Source organism: Hyperolius riggenbachi, chromosome 4 (assembly GCF_040937935.1).
Source record: "Hyperolius riggenbachi isolate aHypRig1 chromosome 4, aHypRig1.pri, whole genome shotgun sequence".
Classification (NCBI taxonomy): domain Eukaryota; kingdom Metazoa; phylum Chordata; class Amphibia; order Anura; family Hyperoliidae; genus Hyperolius; species Hyperolius riggenbachi.
The window spans coordinates 302,761,988-302,787,295 of NC_090649.1; the positions used below are offsets into that span (position 1 = coordinate 302,761,988).

General features: G+C 45.7%; 1 pseudogene; it reads left to right on the plus strand.

Moving 5' to 3' along the window:
* Positions 1-5,946: 5,946 nt before the first annotated feature.
* The window catches only part of LOC137504790 (trace amine-associated receptor 4-like), a 67,587-nt pseudogene continuing 48,225 nt past the window's right edge, over positions 5,947-25,308 (plus strand).

Genomic DNA, 25,308 nt, shown 5'->3' on the forward strand with positions numbered 1-25,308 from the left:
AATGTCTGACTATCAGAGCAGTAATGTGGTGACGGCCTGGAATGATGAGAGGATTTTGCTCTTTGCTAACCACATTAGACCTTGCAATGCGACCACCAACTCGAAGTAGTTTGTTTGGATTAATTGTTGGATTCAACTGGTAGAGAGGGCTATCTTTGGATAGATTTAGTCCTTTTGACAAGTTGTGGATCTCTTTACGAATATACTTAATGTTGGACACATTGAATGATGACTCTTTCTGCTTGAGCAACCTCTGCAATGGTGGGAAGCCCTTTACAGATGTGCCGCTTACGACACTCTTGATTAGTGTCATCTTTGCTTGCGAAGTGGTGAGCAACGTGAATAAGACGTGCAGTCGCTCGTACAGCAGAAGACCACCTAGAAAACTGTTCAAATCTGTGAGGTTTCAGTCTTGTCTTTGCTTCCACGGAGGTGCTAAGTGTAACTGCACTGGCCTTGATTTCCTTATCACACTCTGGATGGATAAGTTCAAAGGTAGATTTTACAGGATTTGAGAAGAATTCTTCGTTCAAGAGTACTGGTGGATTTATCCATGATGTATTCAGAAAGGCGGCAGCAGGCACTGCGCAACTGCCTAGGTCAGCAGGGTTCTGGTCCGTGGGTACATAGTGCCATTGCTCTGGCATTGAGAATTTCCTAATACGATCCACACGATTACCGACATACACATGAAATTGTCTTGTTCGATTGTGTAGATATCCTAGCACTATCTTGCTGTCTGTGTAAAAGTCAAATGAATCAATGTCAAAGTCTGTTTCGTGCTCAATAAGCTCAGCAATTTCAACAGCTAACATGGCTGCACAGAGTTCGAGCCTTGGAATGGTATGTGCAGGCTTTGGAGTTAACTTGGTTTTACCCATGATGAATCCTACATCTATTTCACCGTTGGAGTGTACTACTCGGAGATAGGCTACTGCAGCTATGGCTTTCATGGATGCATCACAAAAGACATGGATCTCCAGTCTGGTAGCATTCTTCAAGGACGTAGGAGTGTAAGAGCGTGATATCTTAAACTGTTCCAATGCCTGGAGGGACAGCTTCCAGGATTCCCACCCTTGCTCTTTTTCTTTGGGTAAAGGGGTATCCCAGTCAGTGTTCTTTGTTGTGAGTTGTCTGAGTAATACCTTACCCTGAATGGTAAAGGGTGTTATGAATCCCAAGGGATCGTAGATACTATTTACTGCAGACAGTACTCCTCTTTTTGTGAAGGGCTTTTCGCAGACTGATGTTTGAAATGTGAACATGTCTTGTTTTACATCCCACAGCAACCCAAGGCTGCGCTGTGTGAGGGAAAGGTCAGATTCTGGTTGGAATTCCTTAGCACTGACAGCATGATCATCAGAAGGAAATGCTCCCATTACCTCAGTGCTGTTGGAGATGATTTTATGTAGTCTGAGGTTGACAGTAGCGAGCATGTTCTGAGTCCTGGTGAGGTCAATGGCCTCTTCTGCTGTTGGTAGAGACTTGAGACCGTCATCCACGTAGAAATTCCTTTCAACAAACTGACGTGCATCAGTTCCTAACTCTTGTTTGCCTTCTTGGGCAGTTTTTCTCAGTCTGTAAATGGCAACTGCGGGGGGAAGGACTATTCCCAAAAACATGAACCTTCATCCGATAGTCGATGACCTCATCGTTGACATCATTGTTGCGATACCATCGGAATCTGAGGACGTTTCTGTTATCTTCACGGATGATAAAACAATGAAACATTTGTTAAATGTCTGCCATAATGGCAATTGGCTCTTGTCTAAAGCGGAGTAGGACTCCTAGGAGGTTGTTGTTCAGGTTATGTCCAGAGAGAAGATTGTCATTGAGAGAAACGCCTTCATAACGAGCACTTGAGTCAAAGACCACTCTAATCTGGTCCGGCTTGCGAGGATGGTAGATCCCAAAACATGGAAGGTACCAGCATTCTTCTCCTTGTAAAAGAGGGGGTGCAGGTTCAGCATGATCTCTCTCGAACACCCTCTGCATAAAGTCAACAAAATGTTTCTTCATTTGTGGTTTCCGGTTCAGGTTGCGCTCTAAAGAGTTGAACCGCAAATCTGCATGTTGTCTATTATTTGGCATTCTCTTCCTTGGAGTGCGGAATGGTAGCGGTGCCACCCAGCTGTTAGAATCATCATGGTAGAACTCTTTACTCATGGTTCTCAAGAATTCTTTGTCTTCTATTGTGGCCGCTAACTCATTGTCCTTTGTGGTTACCTCAAACACTGTGTTACCAATGTTGTCATCCTGAAAGATAAATGCTTTGCCATCCTCTAGTAAGATGCTTTCTTGTCTACCTTTGGCACACAGGCTTTCTTTCACATGATAGTGATGTTGTTGTCATGGAAAGTAAGTAGTACGTCCATTGGGCAGGATGTGTGTTTTAAAGGAAGAAACTGAGAGAGGTTTCCTGGCATTGCTAAGGCAGACGTTGCCTATAATGACCCGCCCTAGATCCAGACGTTGAGCGTAAGGTGCATCATTTGGGCCGTCGATTTGATGGCGCACCTTGTGCACCCTTAGGATGTCTCTCCCTAGTAGCAACAGGATATCAGCATTTTCATCGAAGGCTGGTATTTGATCAGCTATGTCCTTCAAGTGATCATGGTGCAAGGCAGCTTCAGGAGTGGGAATCTCATCCTTGTTGGTTGGGATCTGATTACACTCGAGGATAGTAGGCAAGGGTATTTCCAAGTTGCTATTGAGAGGAGTAACTACAAGGCTCTTCTACCCAAGACTTCTGTAATTCCTGCACAAGTACCTAGGATATAAGGTAGAGCTTCTCCTGCAATGCCTAAGAGATCAAAGAACCTTGTACTTGCAAGAGATCGGTTGCTCTGATCGTCAAGAATGGTGTATAGTCTTATGGCTCTTTCAGGTTGGCCCTTTGTGTATACATGAACCAAGCATATCTTAGCACAGGATTTCTCACAAAGTTCTTCCCCACATATTTCAGTGCATGTTGAGGACACTGGGGTAGAGGTAGTTGTTTGTTCAACATGCTCTCTGCCATGCTTTGCCCTGGGGGGAATGTCTGTGGATGCCAGAGTAGTGCTGTTTTGGTACAGATGAAGGGCTTGTACGTGGTTATCACTACCACAATCCTTGCATTTGATGATGGCCTTACAGTCCTTTGCGAGGTGTTCTGTGGAGGCACAGGATCTGAAGCAAACTCAAAATTCCTTTAAAAGTTCTTTACGTTCCTGTAGAGGTTTCTTTCTGAAACCGATGCACTTCTTAAGTGAATGTCGCTTCTTATGTATGGGGCATTGCCGATTCGGATCCTCAAGTTTCTTGTTTTGTCTAGTCTTTTGAAGAACTGTAGCAGGAGCAGGCTGAACATCTGTCCTTTTTACTGATACTGGGCCCCTGCGGTCTCTGTGTGTTGTACGTGTGTTTGCAAGTCCTGGAGATGGTGGACTGAGAGGATTACAGTCACCGTAGAAGAAACTTGGATCATTCTTAGTATCCGCAATTCCCTTTATGAAGTTACAGAAGTAGGAAAAGGGTGGAAAGGCAACGCCATACTTTTTCTTGTAAGTAAATCCCTGGCTAACCCATTTTTCTTGGATGCCATAAGGTAGCTTAAGGACAATAGGGTTGATGCCACGAGGGGTGTCAAGGTATCTAAGCCCAGGTAGGCGGGTGTCAGCTTTAGCTAGTTGGAGCTCTAGTAGAAGATCCCTGAGTTCTTGAAACTTTAGATTGTCTTTAGCTGTAATCCTTGGAAAACTTTGCAACCTTTTGAGTAAGGCATCTTCGATGGCTTCAGAACTGCCAAAGCTGCGTTCAAGTCTGTCCCATGCAGCGTCGAGACCTGTGGCAGGATTGGAAGTGTAAACTGTTTTAAGTCTCTTGACACGTTCAGCAGACTGGGGACCTAGCCACCTGATGAGTAGGTCCAGTTCCTCTGCAGCAGTGATATCTAACTCACTGATTGTGGCCTTAAAGGTGTATTTCCAGCCTCTGTAATTTTCCGGTTTGTCATCAAACATGGTGAGGCCCGTTCTAGTGAGTTCTCTGCGAAGGATGTACTTGGCAAACTGTGACATGTCTGTGTTTTCAGACTTTGGGTATACAACTGCAGGCGGAACATGGTTGGTTGTAATGGCAGGTACAGTGATGTTGAGTGACTTGGGAACATAAGATGTTGCCAAGGCATTTAACAACGGAGCTGGTGTACAATCCAAGGGTATGTTGGTTTGTAGCTGTAAATTAGTGGGTTGGTTAGTAGGTGACAGGTCGATGGGAAGGTGAGGTGGAAGGCCTTTTCTATCCGTACGTGTTTCTGTCATTTGAGTAGGAGCAGAAAATGTAGACAGAATGCCTTGGTTAAGTGCTTTGGCTGCTATGACAGAGCTATGGAGTTTTGACGAGGTCTGTGATGAAATTGATGCATAGGATTTAACAGAGCGATTGCTACCGACATCTCTTTCATTGTCACTTACAGCTTGCTCTAAGACTCTTAGTCTTGCCACGTCTTTGGCGTGCTCACACTGTTTTTCCAAAACTTCCATCTGTGCATTTTTCCATGCAGCCTCAGCTTCCATCTCTGCCTTCTTCTGTGCAGCTAAAGCGTCCATCTCTGCCTTCTTCTGTGCCTTCTCTTGGGCAAAGGCTGCCTGGATTTTAGAAGCTTCAGCATCAGCGCGGGCTTTGATGAGTTGTTGACTGAGAGTAGAAGATGTCGATCTTAAAGATTTGGAAGATCGTGTGGATTTTGAAGATCGTGTGGAGCGCTTAGAAGTTGTGGAGAGATGGGATCTGGATTCATAGAGACGTGCAATTTTTACATCTGTTTTTGCCCTTGTTTGCATTACTAAATCATCTCTTTAAAGATTGAGCTCATTCAATTCCCTTATTTCTTGTAAGGAATTTTCTGTGTTGTGCCGCTTTAAGAGCTCAGCATATTTGTCAGACAGTCTTTGATAGTTCTCATAAGCAGTATTCAATTGCTTAACAGTGCCCTCTAGGTGCAATACCTCATGAGTTGGTTGAGACAGAGCTGACATACATTCAATAGTCTTAGACCATAAGTGGCTGATGCTACACAGCAGCTCCTCCTTGTCAGCCTCATAGTTCACTTGAACTTTCCAAGTTGGTTTCACTGAACGTTTTAGTTTTATATGGCTTTGAGGATCTGTGTCCTGAGCTGTAAGAAGTTCAGGCTCTTGCTGTGCATTAGGTTCTTCAGCTTGTACATTGCTTTGCTGGTGCATTGTGATGTCAGGCAGAGGGTCACAAGGTGTTTGCATAGAAATGTATCAATCTTCTGGCTCAGGGAGCTGGTTTCCTAGGCAACCAGTGGGAGGGGGAGCAAGAGTCCAGTATAGCAATGGCTTTGCAAAGTTAACTTTGAATGCATACAGATCTTAGATTCACTTTCAGGCAGAATTAATGCAGACAGTCTATTCTAGGAGCACATTAAGTGACAGTTGCATGAACAGTTTCTTCATTAATCTATGCAGCAAACTGATTAATCTTATACTGAGATTTGCTTGCTGGCTGGAGTATGCAGGCTTTGCACATATATTCTGCTATATTCCAGTGTCCATATACATCTCACTACACATGCATAGGGCCCAACCGTCCCGTTTTCGTCAGGACTGTCACGATTTTGGGGGGCTCTCTCGCTATCATGGTATGAGCCCCCCCAAGTCCCGGGCAGCAGTGGGCAGTGAGGGTGGAAAAAAAATGATCGAGGCGCCAGCCGCGGGTAAGAGGGATGCGGGAAGCGTGCGTCCCATTACTACCTCCCTCCCTCCCTCCCTCCCTTGGAATCTGCCCCCCCTGTGTCTCCCCCCTGTTTGCAGAGTGCGCAGCTAAGTGGAGCGGGCTGTCAGCTTACCGGTATCCATGGACGCGTACCGATGTCTGGCTTCAATCTGCTTCCTGTGACGTCACAGGAAGCAGGAAGCCAGATGCTGGTACGCGTCCATGGATACCGGTAAGCTGACAGCCCGCTCCGCTTAGCTGCGCACTCTGCAAACAGGGGGGAGACACAGGGGGGCAGATTCCAAGGGAGGGAGGGAGGTAGTAATGGGATGCACGCGTCCCGCATCCCACTTACCCGCGGTTGGCACCTCCATCATTTTTTTCTTGCATTGGCACCCTCCTCCTCACCCATCCACCCATGGACACCCTCGGACACCCTCCTCCTTACCCACCCACGGAAACCCTCCTCCTCACCCACCCACGGACACCCTCCTCCCCATCATATATGGGGGAGATATGTATTAAAAAATATTAGGGGATATTATTAATTGAAAAAAAAATGTTTATGGTAGGTGTTAGGGGGGGGGGGGGGGGGGTTAGGGGTGTGGCCTACGTGTCCCGATTCCTAGCTTTAAAATGTTGGGAGGTATGCACATGCAAGCTGGCTAGAATCCTCAGAAAGATGTTTAGCTGATCTTTTAAGATCCTTTCACTGATTTTTTGACTGTTCTGCCTCTCCAGTCTAAGCACTACAATGTGATCTCTGTAACTCACGGTTGTGTTGAGATATGTGTAATCGCAGCCTTAGGTAGATTGATGGACAGTGACTCGATCCAAACGACACCTTGAAGATCGTGAAGAAGTTTATTCAAACTGTGCAGATCATACACCGATGAACAAATGGATAGGTCAAAAAATCATAGTGTGAGCAGCTAGCAGAAGCATGTAGCTGAGATGCAGGGTTGAAGCTAGAATGAGCTAGAATGAGCAGTGGGGAAGGAGACAAGGAGATCAGAGGAGGGTAAGGAAAGAGAGAGGAGACACACTTGAAAAAGGCAAACTATGCATGTGTAACATGACAACCCAACTATCTTTAACATCTGTAATTAACACTGTAGAAGAGTTCTCGAGGTACTCCAGACTATGCATCAACTGGCAAAAATCTGTTATCCATTGTTTGGATAGTCAAACAATAACCAATCCCAATGCTACTGGTAAATTAGTTGAAGTAGAGTCATTCAAATATCTGGGTATTTTTATAGTTAAGTCACCTGTTTCTTTCCTTGAGTTAAACATCTTGCCTCTCTTAGACTTTGTGAGATCAAAATTCAGATTTGGAGGCAGCTGCCGTTGAGTTTCATTGGACATATAAATCTAATAAAGATTATTATTCTTCCAAAGCTCCTGTGCACCCTAGAGCACTCTATGGTATATGTCCCTAAATGGTTTTTAACTAAATTGGATGGTTTGATATCTTCGTTTATTTGGAATAAATCACGCGCCAGAATGAATATTAAGAAGTTGCAATGTCCTAAAGTGCTTGGAGGCCTAGCTCTCCCTAATTTTAGGCTCTATTATATAGCAGGACAGCTACGCTACTTACAAGCATGGGTAACAACACAGCCATCCTTGCCTATATCAGAATCTCTGTTAGCACAATATGTAAGAGGTCAAGATTTAAACGCATATCTTCAGTCGCCTAAACTACAGGCAATTAACAGGGTGACAATTCTACATATGCTGGCAGTTAAAAACTGGCAAATTACTAACATAACACTAGAATTCTCTGGGTTAATGGATACTGAGTCCCTCTGGTATAATAAACAGTTTGAACATCTAAATTCTTTCCTGGATGCAGAGGTTTGGAAATATAAAGGGGTATATCAACTAAAACATATTTTTGAACAAGGGGTATTTAAAGAATTTGCTGACCTCAGGCAGTGCTTTGATTTACCGCAACAGTTTTTCGATAGATACCTCCAACTTCGGCATTGTGTGAGGACCCAGTTCTCAGGCCTAGTGATAGTATTTTCTGAACACCCACTTATTGGTATACTAAAGACACAGGGTATGCAAGGGTTGATATCTTCTCTATATACATAGTTGATACAAAGTTTATCACAATCATACTCTGACAAACTTAAAGTGAAGTGGGATGCCTATATTCCAAACATGGATGTAAAAGAGTGGGAGGATGCACTAATCTCTCATACACAAGCCTCTCCAGCCGCACAGAATAAATTGATACAATTGTATATAATACAGCATGCATACCTTACCCCTAAGCGACTAGCTAAATTTAATAGGCAAACATCTTCTAACTGTCCTAAATGTAATGCTAGGGATGCTGATTTTTGGCACATGATATGGGAATGTCCTCTTATACAACAATTCTGGATGCAAGTAACTAGGCTACTGTCAGAGGTTCTAGAAACACACTTAGATAATGTACCCAAGCTATGTATCTTAAGTTTAATGGAGGAAGGCCTTGTTAACCACTTGAGGACCTAGGGCTTTCTACCCCTTAAGGACCGGCCACTTTTTTTCCATTCAGACCACTGCAGCTTTCACGGTTTATTGCTCGCTCATACAACCTACCACCTAAATGAAATTTGGCTCCTTTTCTTGTCACTAATAAAGCTTTCTTTTGGTGCTATTTGATTGCTGCTGCGATTTTTACTTTTTATTATATTCATCAAAAAAGACATGAATTTTGGCAAAAAAAATGATTTTTTTAACTTTCTGTGCTGCCATTTTTCAAATAAAGTAAAATTTCTGTATACATGCAGTGCGAAAAATGTGGACAAACATGTTTTGGATAAAAAAAAAACCCATTCAGTGTATATTTATTGGTTTGGGTAAAAGTTATAGCGTTTACAAACTATGGTGCAAAAAGTGAATTTTCCCATTTTCAAGCATCTATGACTTTTCTGACCACCTGTCATGTTTCATGAGGGGCTAGAATTCCAGGATAGTATAAATACCCCCCAAATGACCCCATTTTGGAAAGAAGACATCCCAAAGTATTCACTGAGAGGCATAATGAGTTCATAGAAGATATTATTTTTTGTCACAAGTAAGCGGAAAATGACACTTTGTGACCAAAAAAAAAAAAAAAAAAAGTTTCCATTTCTTCTAACTTGCGACAAAAAAAATGAAATCTGCCACAGACTCACCATGCCCCTCTCTGAATACCTTGAAGGGTCTACTTTCCAAAATGGGTCATTTGTGGGGTGTGTTTACTGTCCTGACATTTTGGGGGGTGCTAAATTGTAAGCACCCCTGTAAAGCCTAAAGGTGCTCATTGAACTTTGGACCCCTTAGCGCAGTTAGGCTGCAAAAAAGTGCCACACATGTGGTATTGCCATACTCAGGAGAAGTAGTATAATGTGTTTTGGGGTGTATTTTTACACATACCCATGCTGGGTGGGAGAAATAACTCTGTAAATGACAATTTTTTTAATTTTTTTACACACAATTGTCCATTTACAGAGATCTTTCTCCCACTCAGCATGGGTATGTGTAAAAATACACCCCAAAACACATTATACTACTTCTCCTGAGTACGGCGGTACCACATGTGTGACACTTTTTTGCAGCCTAGGTGCGCTAAGGGGCCCAACGTCCTATTCACAGGTCATTTTGAGGCATTTGTTTTCTAGACTACTCCTCGCGGTTTAGGGCCCCTAAAATGCCTGGGCAGTATAGGAACCCCACAAGTGACCCCATTTTAGAAAGAAGACCCTCCAAGGTATTCCGTTAGGTGTATGGCGAGTTCATAGAAGATTTTATTTTTTGTCACAAGTTAGTGAAAAATGACACTTTGTGAAATAAAACCAAAAAAAATCAATTTCCGCTTACTTTTGACAAAAAATAAAATCTTCTATGAACTCGTCATACACCTAACAGAATACCTTGGGGTGTCTTTTTTTCTAAAATGGGGTCACTTGTGGGGTTCCTATACCGCCCTGGCATTTTACGGGCCCAAAACCGTGAGTAGTCTGGAAACCAAATGTCTCAAAATGACTGTTCAGGGGTATAAGCATCTGCAAATTTTGATGACAGGTGGTCTATGAGGGGGCGAATTTTGTGGAGCCGGTCATAAGCAGGGTGGCCTTTTAGATGACAGGTTGTATTGGGCCTGATCTGATGGATAGGAGTGCTAGGGGGGTGACAGGAGGTGATTGATGGGTGTCTCAGGGGGTGGTTAGAGGGGAAAATAGATGCAATCAATGCACTGGGGAGGTGATCGGAAGGAGGTCTGAGGGGGATCTGAGGGTTTGGCCGAGTGATCAGGAGCCCACACGGGGCAAATTAGGGCCTGATCTGATGGGTAGGTGTGCTAGGGGGTGACAGGAGGTGATTGATGGGTGTCTCAAGGTGTGATTAGAGGGGGGAATAGATGCAAGCAATGCACTGGCGAGGTGATCAGGGCTGGGGTCTGAGGGCATTCTGAGGGTGTGGGCGGGTGATTGAGTGCCCTAGGGGCAGATAGGGGTCTAATCTGATAGGTAGCAGTGACAGGGGGTGATTGATGGGTAATTAGTGGGTGTTTAGGGTAGAGAACAGATGTAAACACTGCACTTGGGAGGTGATCGGACGTCGGATCTGCGGGCGATCTATTGGTGTGGGTGGGTGATCAGATTGCCCGCAAGGGGCAGGTTAGGGGCTGATTGATGGGTGGCAGTGACAGCGGGTGATTGATGGGTGGCAGTGACAGGGGGTGATTGATGGGTGGCAGTGACAGGGGGTGATTGATGGGTGGCAGTGACAGGGGGTGATTGATGGGTGATTGATAGGTGATTGACAGGTAATCAGTGGGTTATTACATAGGAGAACAGATGTAAATATTGCACTGGCGAATTGATAAGGGGGGGTCTGAGGGCAATCTGAGCGTGTAGGCGGGTGATTGGGTGCCCGCAAGGGGCAGATTAGGGTCTGATCTGATGGGTAACAGTGACAGGTGGTGATAGGGGGTGATTGATGGGTGATTGATGGGTAATTAGTGGGTGTTTAGAGGAGAGAATAGATGGAAACACTGCGCTTGGGTGGTGATCTGATGTCGGATCTGCGGGCGATCTATTGGTGTGGGTGGGTGATCAGTTTGCCCGCAAGGGGCAGGTTAGGGGCTGATTGATGGGTGGCAGTGACAGGGGGTGATTGATGGGTGGCAGTGACAGGGGGTGATTGATGGGTGGCAGTGACAGGGGGTGATTGATGGGTGATTGACAGGTGATCAGTGGGTTATTACAGGGAAGGACAGATGTAAATAATGCCCTGGCGAATTGATAAGGGGGGGTCTGAGGGCAATCTGAGCGTGTAGGCGGGTGATTGGGTGCCCGCAAAGGGGCAGATTAGGGTCTGATCTGATGGGTAACAGTGACAGGTGGTGATAGGGGGTGATTGATGGGTGATTGATGGGTAATTAGTGGATGTTTAGAGGAGAGAATAGATGTAAACGCTGCGCTTGGGTGGTGATCTGATGTCGGATCTGCGGGTGATCTATTGGTGTGGGTGGGTGATCAGATTGCCCGCAAGGGGCAGGTTAGGGGCTGATTGTTGGGTGGCAGTGACAGGGGGTGATTGATGGGTGATAGGTGATTGGCAGGTGATTGACAGGTGATCAGTGGGTTATTACAGGGAAGGACAGATGTAAATAATGCCCTGGCGAATTGATAGGGGGGGGGTCTGAGGGCAATCTGAGTGTGTGGGCGGGTGATTGGGTGCCCGCAAGGGGCAGATTAGGGTCTGATCTGATAGGTAAAAGTGACAGGTGGTGATAGGGGGTGATTGATGGGTGATTGATGGGTAATTAGTGGGTGTTTAGAGGAGAGAATAGATGTAAACAATGGATTTGGGAGGTGATCTGATGTCGGATCTGTGGACGATCTATTGGTGTGGGGGGGTGATCAGATTGCCCGCAAGGGGCAGGTTAGGGGCTGATTGATGGGTGGCAGTGACAGGGGGTGATTGACGGGTGATTGACAGGTGATTGACAGGTGATTGACAGGTGATCAGGGGGGATAGATGCATACAGTACATGGGGGGGGGGTCTGGGGGGGGGGTCTGGGGAGAATCTGAGGGGTGGGGGGTGATCAGGAGGGAGTAGGGGGCAGGGGGGATAAAAAAAAAATAGCGTTGACAGATAGTGACAGGGAGTGATTGATGGGTGATTAGGGGGGTGATTGGGTGCAAACAGGGGTCTGGGGGGTGGGCAGGGGGGGGGGGGGTCTGATGGGTGCTGGGGGCGATCTGGGGCAGGGGGGGGGAATCAGTGTGCTTGGTGCAGACTAGGGTGGCTGCAGCCTGCCCTGGTGGTCCCTCGGACACTGGGACCACCAGGGCAGGAGGCAGCCTGTATAATACACTTTGTAAACATTACAAAGTGTATTATACACTTTGTATGCGGCGATCGTCGGGTTAACATCCCGCCGGCGCTTCCGTATGGCCGGCGGGATGTTGCGGCGGGTGAGCAGCGCCAGGCGGAGGCGGAGGATCGCGTCACGGATGACGCGATTGCTCCGCCCATGCCCCTACAAGGACCGCCGCCATTTGTCTATACGGCGGTCCTTGCGGGGTCCACTTCCCGGCTGCCTCTGTGCGTTAGGCGGTCGGGAAGTGGTTAATAAATTCCAGAAAATCTTGCTCAGAGAAACCTTATTTATGGCAAGAAAGAATATAACCATGAACTGGATGGCGCCTTCTAATCCAACAGTACAGGGATATTTGAGTTTGGTTAATGTTACTTTGCCGTATCAAAAATTGGTATATCTACATAGGGGATGTCCACAGAAATTTGCAGCTGTTTGGAATATATGGTCGAACTCGCACTTAACTAATGGTTCCATATAAGACCTATTATTTAAAGTATGTAAGAGACACAACACCTTTATGGCAATTCAGACGGAAACATGGATAAGTGGTGGGAGGAGGAGTGACTGATCCAATGTTAATTTGGTTTATAGTTATCTTAAGGTTTTTTTTCTTATCTCTTTTGTTAAACCTTGCTGTGATACTACTCATTGCTATTTCTATATTATATCTGGGTGGTGTGAACATGGTGTTAAATATCTAAAGAACCTTTTGTTAATATGCAACCCCAGTATCTGTGAATTAAAACAGTAATTATATGTTATTCAAGCTAACTGTAGCACTGTTTAATGTACTTACAATATTGTTACTATCCTGTCTGTTTCTGATGTATAATACTGTTTGGATAACATGTATGTATTATCTTCTCTTTAATAAAAGTGTTTATATTAGTTTTGGATAGCATGGACATGGGTAAGAACTAAAGATGACCAATGCTAATTTTCCAACTTAATGCAACTTATATTACAATTTGTATGAAGGCAGGGCAAATTATAATTTGTATTATAATGTAATTATTAATAATAAATTACAGTTTTACAAATTAAGCCAGGTGTGGAATAATATCATACTGATTTTTACAAAACTACTTAAAATAATATTTAAAGGGACTCCGAGCAGTGCAGAAACTATGAAAAGATGCATATAATTTTAAAGCTCTCTTTCTCCTCTTTCCAATGATATATAAACCACCGCCCTATGTCTTTTAGTTTTCGCTATTTTCGCGATCAAAATAGCCGCGGCCGTGATTTCGATCACAAAAATAGAGAAAACTAATGTTTTGTCAGAAAGAGGAGAAAGAGAGCTTTAAAATGATATCCATCTTTCCATAGTTACATTGTATTACACAGAGCGACTTTTTCTCATAGTCAACAGCTCCATTCAGCATTTTAAAGCTCTCTTTCTCCTCTTTCCGACGACACATAGATCACCGCCTTACGCCTTTTAGTTTTCTCTATTTTCGCGATTGAAATTGCAGCCGAAAACTAAAAGGCTTAGGGCTGTGGTTTATATATCATTGGGAAGAGGAGAAAGAGAGCTTTAAAATGATATGCATCTTTCCATAGTTTCTGCACTGCTCTGAGTCCCTTTAACAAAACATACATAAAAACATAAATCGTTATTATATTAAACTAACTTTAAAAAAAAAAAAGTGTATTAAAATTTGACCAAGCAACACAAATTCAGATGAGTCGTCTGAATACCACCCTATATCTGGGAAAAATAGAATTCGGAATTCCGTCGGAATGCAGATTTTTTTCAGCCAATCAGAAGGAAGACCCTAGACAGAAGCCTAAATCCAACAGGATTTGTGCATGAAAATAGGAATTTCTGCACCTATTAGAGTCTTAACAAAAAACAACCAATCCTACGTTAGCAACCAGCTCCCTAGCTACCTATCATCAGCTATCCTACCCATTTTGTATATAAAGCCTCATCTACACGCATAGATGAGGCGGCGATGTGGCTTATAAATCGAGCTGCTGATGCGGCTCGATTGATAAGATCCGACAGGACGGATCTCCCCACCGCCGATTCCCTGCTCGCTCCCTACGAGGGGACAATGGCAGGGAATCGAGCGGAAGATAAGCGGCGCCGGCGGGGACAAGCGGGGAATCGAATCCGGCGAGCGGGGACGTGGCGGGCATGCACGGGGACGTGGAAGAGGCGATCCGGCGGCTAATCGAGCTGCCGGATCGGAGCCTCATCTACCCGTGTAGATGAGGCTTAAGAGAGGTGTGCAGTCACGAAGCTTGTGGGTTTCAGCCTGGTGTTGGAGAGAGAGGAGAGACAGACCCATATTAGTTGTTTCAACATAAAACAATTGTCTTTTTAAAGACTGTATATAAGCTAAAAGTCTTTTTAAAGACTGTGTGAGAGAGTTAGATTGGTGTGAGCTATGTTAGTAGTAGTAGCTAGCTAGCTAGGTGTATTTGTGAGAGAGTGACAGACAGATTGTTAGTTTGAGTGATAGATTGTAGTGTAGTGTGTTAGTAGTTGCTGTGTGGAGAGAGGGTTAGACAGAGCCAGCTAGACCGCAGGCTTAGTGTTTGACAAAGTGAGAGTGAGTTAGGTGATTGCTTAGTTGAGTGTAGTACTCCTGCTGCTTAAAAAAAAAAAAAATTATAATGACCGCCGTGGAACCACCTCTAGGTCCCATGGCCTACGACAACTCCTGCTGCTCCAAAAAAAATTTGTGATGACCACCATGGAACCACCTCTAGATCCCATGGCCAACGACAACTCCTGCTGCTCCAAAAAAAAAAAAAAAAGACTGGTGGAACAGCCACTAGGTCCCATGGCCTACGATGTTTCAAAAACGAGGTTTCAGATGAGATTACTGAAATTGTACCGCCGGAAAGCGGAATTCCATGGAATTCCACGAAATACCACCGGAATGTAATGGTTACGGAATTTCGTTCTGACGGAATTCCGAATGTCTGCGGAATCGGAAATCAACCTTTCCGATCATGCCTAATATATAGAGGAAAACGGGGTCATTGACCCATATTTACATGAACCAAGCAAGAAAAGAAACAAGGATTGCCCCTTTAGATATGATAATCCCAATAATAAGATAGAAGTCCAATATATCCCAAAAAATATGTAACAACCTTTTTTTACTCCTCGGTGAAGAAAAGCATGTGCACACTTCCATCCATTGCTGAGTACTTGTATAGGCAAACGACATAAAAACTGGGAAATCGAACATCACAACACTGCTAGATGTAACAGCATGTGTTGAAGCTGTGGGAGTGGAGGTTGGTGGCAGGCACAAATGGGGGACAAGTTACAGCCATTTTATGTCTACTGATGCTTGGTCCTGTTGCATTCCACCTTTATTTAGCCAGAAAAGGAAAAAAACAATTAAATCCAAGGCATGACAATCCTGGTTCCTGTATCCCAATAACAAATATGATAGGGAGCTTTCTGCTGTCATGGAATTTCGTCAGAGACTCTTCCAAAAATATGTTACCACACCCAAAATAGTAAAAAAAATAATTATTATATGGTGTGGTCTAGGATCAGTAAAAGGCACGTTCAATGATAAAATCACATTTAGTATAAACCACCAAATGTCCTATATGGTAAGAGGTCTCAAATATCAAACTGTAAACATGTGATCATAAGAATAAATATAAAGTGCATGGTACATTATGACAACATAATTTTGGCATGAACCTATAATATGCATAACAAGTCCATACATAGTGCAAAATCTCACATTATCACAATTACAAGATAATAGATCAAAGACCAGCAATCCACCTGTGCAAAATGAGTAAAAACAGTGAAGACAAAATTACAAAAAAAAACCAGCCAATTAGAATAGTCTACAAACACAGTGAAAGGAAACCCAAAGTGACTATAGCCCTAGTGAAAAATGTCGGCACACTTAAGTGAAACTGAAGACGCGGCCACGTCAATGTGTACTTCCTACACTATTTATACAGCGTTAATTTCTTACAACACTGTCCATGATGCAGCTTCGATGCAACTAGTCGAACAGGTGCAGCGGCGCTAGCGTGACCACCCCGACCCCACTACACTTCTCTATCTCAGTAAGTTGTCTTTGCCTTGTTATACTATTCTTATCTAGAGATGGCCCGAACCTCCGATTTTCGGTTCGCAAACCGAGTTCGCCAACTTCCGCAAAAGTTCGGTTCGTGCGAACTTTCGCGAACTGCAATAGACTTCAATGGTGGCCATACACTTATAGATTTGCAGCAGATTCGACCATCAGGTAGATTTCTGGCAGATGCCCATCATGTCGAATCTGACAGGAATCTATCTGATTTGTGCCACACACTAGGAACAGATTTCCAATAGGTTTCAGGATCCAATGCAACTCTATGGGCCATCGATCTGCTGCCAGCAGCAGATCGACCTAGATTTTCCATCCTGTCAGATAGATCAAATCGATCGAAATCGATCAAAATTGGTCAAATGGAGAATTTGATAGAATCGATTGATCGATCAATGGCTGAAATCGACCAGTGTATGGGCCCCTTCAGAGAGAGTGAAATGATCAATCAGAGGCTGAGTCTAGAGATGGCCCGAACTTCCGATTTTCGGTTCACGATCCGCGAACGCGAACTTCCTCAAAAGTTCGGTTCGCATGAACTTTTGCGAACCGCAATAGACTTCAATGGGGAAGCGAACTTTGAAAACTAGAAACACTTATGCTGGCCAGAAAAGTGATGGAAAAGATGTTTCAAGGGGTCTAACACCTGGAGGGGGGAATGGCAGAGTGGGATAGATGCCAAAAGTCCCTGGGAAAAATCTGGATTTGACGCAAAGCAGCGTTTTAAGGGCAGAAATCACATTGAATGCTAAAATGCAGGCCTAAAGTGCTTTAAAACATCTTGCATGTGTATACATCAATCAGGGAGTGTAATTAGAGTACTGCTTTACACTGACACACCAAACTCACTGTGTAACGCACCGCAAACAGCTGTTTCTGTAGTGACGGCCGTGCTGGACTGGTGCGCACCATGGCCAGAGTGCAGGCCGTGGTGGTTTTCCAGCCCATATGGTCGCCGGGCTGTAGTAGCTCAATGATAGAACAACAGTGACTGTCCAGCTGATGAATTTTGGTCTGTCCACAATGAAGCAACGACATTATTATCTTTGGTGTGCCACCCCCTGAGACACTCATATAGCCAGCGGTCATTGCTTCATTGTGATACGCAAGCCCCTTCACCGCGGCAAGGTAATGATCACGAAGGGGAATGGGCACATGTACATGCCTTTTGTTTTGTTGTTGCAGCTACACTGCACCCAAAAAATTTAGGCAGGCATGTACACGCACCAGAAAAAATATTATAGCGGCCGCTGCTAGCAGTGGCCTTAAAAATTCAGGAATCCGCTTGGAGTCCTGGACCTTGTTGTTGGTGGTGGTGGAGAAGGCAGTCAAGCGGCCTGCAGGCAGAGATGCTGTGTGGGGAGCGACTTAGTTTTGGGGCGGGCAGCCAGTCACACGGTGTGCAGGCAGAGATGCTGTGTGTGGGGACTGACTTAGTCTTTGGGTGGTCAGTAGCCCTCTGGGATCCATGCCCCATTCATTTTGATAAAGGTGAGGTACTGAACACTTTTGTGACTTCTGTTCTCAGTGACCATGCCTCCAGCTGCGCTGAAGGTCCTTTCTGACAGGACGCTTGAGGCAGGGAAAGACAGAAGTTGGATGGCAAATTGTGACAGCTCTGGCCACAGGTCAAGCCTGCGCACCCAGTAGTCCAAGGGTTCATCGCTGCTCACAGTGTCTACATCCACACTTAAAGGGAACCAGAGATGTACCCTAGATGAAAAAATGAAAAAGAAGTTATACATACCTGGGGCTTCCTCCAGCCCCATACGCGCTGATTGATTCCACGCCGCAGTCCTCCGCTGACTGCATCTACGAGAACCGGCTCCCATCGCTGACGTCATCGGAGCCAGCTACGCAGGAGAAGTGCGCCCTCTAGGTATCTCTCCATACACTGCTGCAGAGATACGCAAAGAGCACACTTCTGCTACGCTTAGACTGGCTCCGACTGACGGAACAGCGGGGAGCCGGTTCTCGCAGTTGCAGGCAGAGGAGGATGGTGGCGTGGGATCGATCAGCGCATATGGGGCTGGAGGAAGCCCCAAGTATATATAAAATCTTTATTTTTTTCATCTCTGGTTCCCTTTAAGGCCAGGTAGTCGGCTACCTGCCGGGCCAGGCATTGGTGGAGGGTGGATCCGGAAGTGCTAAGGCAAGGCGTTGGACTAAAGAATGTCCGCATGTCCGACATCACCATGAGATCGCTGGAGCGTCCTGTCCTTGCCTGCGTGGACATGGGAGAAGAATTACTGGCAGTGGTACCTTTATTGCGTTGTGCTGTGACATCTCCCTTAAACGCATTGTAAAGCAAAGGTGCCAGCTTGTTCTGCATGTGCTGCATCCTTTCTGCCTTCAGGTGAGTTAGTAACATGTCCGCCACTTTGTGCCTATACCGAGGATCTAGTAGCGTGGCCACCCAGTACAGCTCATTCCCCATGAATTTTTTTTATACGGGGGTCCCTCAACAGGCTGGATAGCATGAAAGACGCCATCTGCACCAAGTTGGATCCAGACGTACTATCCATCTCCTCTTGCTCTTCCTAAGTGAAGTCAGGTAAGTCCTCCTCCTTCCCCCAGCCATGTACAATGCCATGGGAACGTCGAGCAGCACAAGCCCCCTGCGACGCCTGCTGCAGTTGTTCTTCTGCCGTCGCTTCCTCCTCCTCCAAAGAAACACCTTCCTCATCATCCGAGTCTGACTCCTCTTCCCCCCTTTTTGCTGCCGCAGGTGTTGAGGAAACATCTGATTTTGATCCACCACTCTAATCACGGCACACTCCAGGAAGTAAGAGGAAGTTGCGATGGTGCCTTCACTGCGACACACCAGGTTGGTCCCCTCCTCAAACGGCCGCATGCGTGCATTTCGCATCAGTGTCCAGTTGTTGGGCCAGAACATCCCCATCTCCCTAGATTGTGTCCTTTTACTGTAATTGTACAGGTACTGGGTGACAGCTTTCTCCTGTTCTAGCAGGCAAGAGAACATGACCAGGGTCAAATTCCAGCAAGTAGGGCTATCACATATCAAGCATCTCACCGGCAAGTTGTTTCTCCACTGAATGCAAAAGCGTGCTATGGCCATGTAAGACCGCCTGAAATGCCCACACAACTTCCTGGCCTGCTTCAGGACGTCCTCTAAGCCTGGGTACTTTGACACAAATCTTTGAATGACTAGATTCAGCACATGTGCCATGCAGGGTACATGTTTCAGCTTTCTCAAATTCAAAGCGGAAAGGAGATTGCTGCTGTTGTCGCACACCATTTTGCCGATCTCCAGCTGGTGCGGGGTCAGCCACTGATCCACCTGTTTTTTAAGAGCAGCCAGGAGAGCTGGTCCAGTGTGACTCTCCGCTTTGAGGCAAGACATGTCTAAGATGGCGTGACACCATCGTACCTGGCATGCAGCGTAGGCCCTGGGGAGATGGGGCTGTGTAGCTGGAGAGGAGACCGCAGAACCAGTAGAGTTTAACTGCCACTCAGCCAAGGAGGATGAGGAGGATGACAGCGAAGAGGATGTAGCATTAGGAGAGGAGGTGGCAGGAGGCCTGCCTGCAAGCTGTGGAGGTGTCGCAAGTTGGTCCGCTGCACAGACACGTACTCCCTGCTTGCCACTAGTCACCAGGTTGACTCAATGGGCTGTGTAAGTTATGTACCTGTCCTGACCGTGCTTGGCAGACCAGGCATCCGTGGTTAGGTGGACCCTTGACCCAATGCTGTGTGCCAGAGATGACATCACTTGCCTCTCAACTTCACAGTACAGTTTGGGCATCGTCTTTTTAGAGAAATAATTGCGGCCTGGTATCTTCCACTGTGGTGTCCCAATGTCCACAAATTTACGGAAGGCCTCAGAGTCCACCAGCTGGTATGGTAACAGCTGGTGAGCTAACAGTTCCGCCACGCCAGCTGTCAGACGCCGGGCAAGGGGGTGACTGGCAGAAATTGGCTTCTTCCGCTCAAAGATTTCCTTCACGGACACCTGGCTGCTGTGGGCAGAGGAGCAGAAACGGCTCAAGGGCAGAGGCGGAGTGGAGGAGGGTGGCTGTAAAGGTGCAAGGGAGAAAGCGGCTAAAGATGCTGCACCTGATGGAGAAAGAGGAGAAGGAGGGTGGCTTTTCTTTTGTGTGCTGCTTTTGCTCAGGTGCTCTTCCCATTGCAGTTTGTGCCTTTTCTCCATGTGCCTTCGTAAGGCACTTGTCCCTACGTGAGTGTTGGCCTTTCCATGGCTCAATTTTTGGAGGCAGAGAGAACAGATAGCATTGCTCTGATCTGAGGCAGACGCATAAAAAAATTTCCAAACCGCTGAGCCCCCCTGGTAGGGTGATGGCACTATGGTGGCATCAGCAGCTGACATTAAAGGGCATGTTGGCTGGCTGTACATAGGTGGCGATACATGGCGCCAGACACTGCTACCAGCTGTTTCTGATGACGAGCTACCCCTGCTTCTTTCAGGAACTCATCTCCTCCTACTCCTCTCTGACTCCCTCTCTGAACCATCCCCTTGGTCATCTTGTCTCTTAGGAACCCATGTGGGATCCGTATCATCATAATCATCATAATCTTCCTGCCCAGCTTCGCTTGCCTCAGACACCTCCAAACTGCACCAACAGCAAATACTTCATCATCCTCCTACTCACACATTACGTCCATAGTGTCGCCGCTGTTATAATTTAAGTAGGCCTCAGTTATTTGGACTGAGTTAGTCAAAAAGGCTTGGGGTGCAGACCTGTCCTTTAAGGGGATTTTCTCTTAGAGAGAAAATCTACAGTTCTGTCAGCAGAACTAGGACATACCAAGAAGCTGTTCTGTGGGCAAGGCCACAGGTCTCATTGACCTCAACATGGAGACCACAAGAACAGTAAACAAAGCCATGTTTATTCAACATGGAAATTCTTTGTCTCTAGGGCAAAATATCTTATAGAATATTAATCGAGTAGGTGTGTGTCCTGACATCACAAGGGATCTGAACCAATCATAGATGGCTCAGATGAGGTCACATTTAACTCTTTCTGGTTCATATAAAACCCACAGCCGGAGTATGGAGTAACACTTTCTGTCTTGCTACCTGTCCATGTCGGATTAAACCTTTATATAATCCATTTCTGTTTGATATCTTGTATGCTATATCTTGTATGCTGTATATACTTAGTTTAGACGTAACTTAGTGTAGACATAAGAGGACCTGATTACCTTCAGAAGGAAGGTAATCACAAAGCTGTAACGCAACGCAAGAATCTGCTTCGCTAAGACATAACGACATGTAGAGATGAGTATCTGTATATCTGTTTATTGAATAAACAACTTGGAATTTGAAGACGCCTGAGAACAGTCTATCTCCTATAATGCTTGCAGTGTTGAGAGTCAAGTTATCTCACAGTCTGTGAGGTGCAACTCTAAGAAGTTGCTGGTGTCGAAGCAAAAAGGTGATTTATAACAGCCGCCTAACTCAGACATATGAGGTGGTGTAATTTTCTTAGCACCTTCATCTTGTTGTAACAATAATGGCTGTGAATCAGTTAATTCCCCACCAATTAACTCCTGTGAAGTGTCAAATGCAGCAGATGTGGTTCTTGTAGTAGCACTGGTGGCTGCGGAAGATGAGGTGTTCTGTGTTAAATAGTCAACCACGTCCTGACAATCTTGGGAGTTGATGGGACGTGCCTTCTTCTGAGCACTGTACTTTGGGACAGGGCCGCATGAAATCACATCATCATGACCTCGCACAGACCTGCCGAGTGGCCTTCCTCTGGGTCTGCCTCTACCTCTGCCTCTACTGTTTTGTCCATTGTGTCCATATCGGGGGGGATGAAGTGAAAGGTATGCACTGACTTGACTAATACAATGTGCAGTCACACAGGTGCAGTTAACAGGTATGCACGGAGTGGTATATCACACTGCGTGCACTCACGTAGGTAGGTGGGTGCACTGAACACAACAGGTAGGTATATGCAGTGATAGGTATTACAATGTGCACCTGTCACACACAGACAGGTACCAAACAGGCACATTGACACTGCGTGCGCTCCGCTTACGTAGGTAGGTGTGTGCACCAGGGGCGTAGCAATAGGGGGTGCAGAGGTAGCGACCGCATCAGGGCCCTTGGGCCAGAGGGGCCCCAAAGGGCCCTCCCTCAACTACAGTATTAGCTCTCTATTGGTCCTGTGCTCATAATAATCACTTCTATAGATACTTTGAATAGTGGTAATCATTAATAAACTGTTCCCCATCCCCTTCTTGCACCTCTGACACTGTAGTTGCCATTGGCAGGTTTTGGTGCGCCATATCAATTGTTATGTATAGAGTGCTTGAGGGGCCCCATGTAAAACTTGCATCGGGGCCCACAGCTCCTTAGCTACGCCACTGGTGTGCACTGTTAACAACGGGTAGGTTTGGGTAGTACTGGGTATTACAATGTGCACCTGTTTTACACAGACAGGTACCGGACAGGTACAGTGACACTGCGGGTGCCCAGCTCACATAGGTAGGTGGGTGCACTGTGAACAACAGGTAGGTATATGCAGTAATGGGTATTACAATGTGCACCTGTCACACACAGTCAGGTAGCGAACAGGCACAGTGACACTGTGTGCGCTCAACTCACGTAAGTAGGTGGGTGCTCTGTGGACAACAGGTAGGTAGGTATATGCAGTAATGGGTATTACAATGTGCACCTGTCACACACACAGACAGATAGCGGACAGGCACAGTGACACTGCATGCGCTCAACTCACGTAGGTAGGTGGGTGCACTGTGAACAACAGGTAGAAATAAGCAGTAATGGGTATTACAATGTGCACCTGTCACACACAGTCAGGTAGCATACTGGCACAGTGACACTGCGTGCGCTCAACTCACATAAGTAGGTGGGTGCACTGTGGACAACAGGTAGGTAAGTATATGCAGTAATGGGTATTACAATGTGCATCTGTCACACACAGACAGGTAGCAGACAGGCACAGTGACACTGCATGCGCTCAACTCACGTAGGTAGGTGGGTGCACTGTGAACAACAGGTAGGAATAAGCAGTAATGGGTATTACAATGTGCACCTGTCACACACAGAGCAGACAGGCACAGTGACACTGCATGCACTCAACTCACGTAGGTAGGTGGGTGCACTGTGAACAACAGGTAGGTAGGTATATGCAGTAAAAGACAAAAGTGGAGAGAAAAGTGCGCTCCATAGTGTAACATTGCTTTAATAAAACCAAATTGTGCAAATTAAAATACACTTACTAGATGTAAGATGCAAACAGACATGTAATGAGGCTTATAGCCTTAAAATCCTTCCTCGGTGAGAACTCCCTCACACTGCCGTGGCCATCGGGGTTGAGTGGATCCGGTGAAAACCCCGATGGCCACGGCAGTGTGAGGGAGTTCTCACCGAGGAAGGATTTTAAGGCTATAAGCCTCATTACATGTCTGTTTACATCTTACATCTAGTAAGTGTATTTTAATTTGCGCAATTTGGTTTTATTAAAGCAGTGTTACACTATGGAGCACTCTTTTCTCTCCACTTTTGTCTTTTAATCAAGCCGTCTTAACAGCCGGGCTAATAAGGAGCAGCTAAAAGTGTGACCGCCAGCAGTTACCCCTAGATATCGCCCTAGCAGCGCAAGATTGCACGTCTCTTTCTCCAGGTATATGCAGTAATGGGTATTACAATGTGCACCTGTCAAACACAGACAGGTAGCGGACAGGCACAGTGACACTGCATGCGCTCAACTCACATAGGTAGGTGGGTGCACTGTGAACAATAGGTAGGTAGGTAGGTATATGCAGTAATGGGTATTACAATGTGCACCTGTCAAACATAGACAGGTAGCGGACAGGCACAGTGACACTACGTGCACTCAACTCACGTAGGTAGGTGGGTGCACTGTGAACAACAGGTAGGTAGGTATATGCAGTAATGGGTATTACAATGTGCACCTGTCACACACACAGGTAATCACTGAATGTGCTGGGCCTGGCAGTGGCACACACACAGTATGAATTATCAAGGCTGTCTATGCATCACAAGTGTCAGTGGAACACACAGAAAGAAAAAATATATCACAAGAACAAGATTAGCTCTCAAAGGAGCTGTTGAGAGGTGCTATTTAAGCAATAAGAATCAGCAAGGAGCAGGGCCGGCCTTAGGTTTCACAGCGCCCTGAGCGTAACCATATTTTGGTGCCCCCCCCCCCCCCATATAGTCAGATCCCATTTAGGGCTCGGTCACACTGGAGGCGATTTTTGACTTTTTAAACGCTGGCAATTTTTTTAAAATCGCCCTGAAATCGCTTGTGCAATGATTCTCTATGAGACAGTTCGTTTCCAATCTGCTCAGAGAAATGCTGCATGGACCATTTTTGAGGCGATTCCGCCTCAATGGAAGGTATAGGAAAAACGCAAAACGCTCACAAAATCGCTTTATGCAGCGATTGTGTTTTTAAGAATAAATAAATTGTATTTATTCTTTTCCGGATCAAAGATAAATCGCTGGGAAGGGGGAAAAAAGCGTTAAAAAAAAACCCAACGCAAACGCAATTGTAATCACAAATTGTAATTTGATCTCACAGATGAGATAATCTCATTTGAAAACACAGGATATTACCATTATTACTGCTTCCATGAAAGCAGGAAGTACACAGACTGCAGATTTATTGCAGAATTTGTGTATCAGCTGTAACAAAGAAATGTTTTTCTGTAAAGGCAGTTATACTTTTTAGAGCAGAGAGGAAGTTCTGAGTTCAGGTCCGCTTTTAGGCAGATCTGAAGGCAAAAACTAGAGAGAGGAGCAGGGAGGAGGAGAGAGAAAGAAAGGAGAGAGGGGTGGAAAGGAGAAAGAGTTCTAAACAGAGGAATAAAGGCAGTGGCGTAGCTAAAGAGTAGTGATGGGCGAACAGTGTTCGCCACTGTTCGGGTTCTGCAGAACATCACCCTGTTCGGGTGATGTTCGAGTTCGGCCGAACACCTGACGGTGCTCGGCCAAACCGTTCGGCCACATGGCCGAACTAAGAGCGCATGGCCGAACGTTCCCCGAACGTTCGGCTAGCGCTGTGATTGGCCGAACGGGTCACGTGGTTCGGGCCCGAACGCGCTCTGATTGGCCGAACGGTCACGTGGTTCGGGTAAATAAATACCCGAAC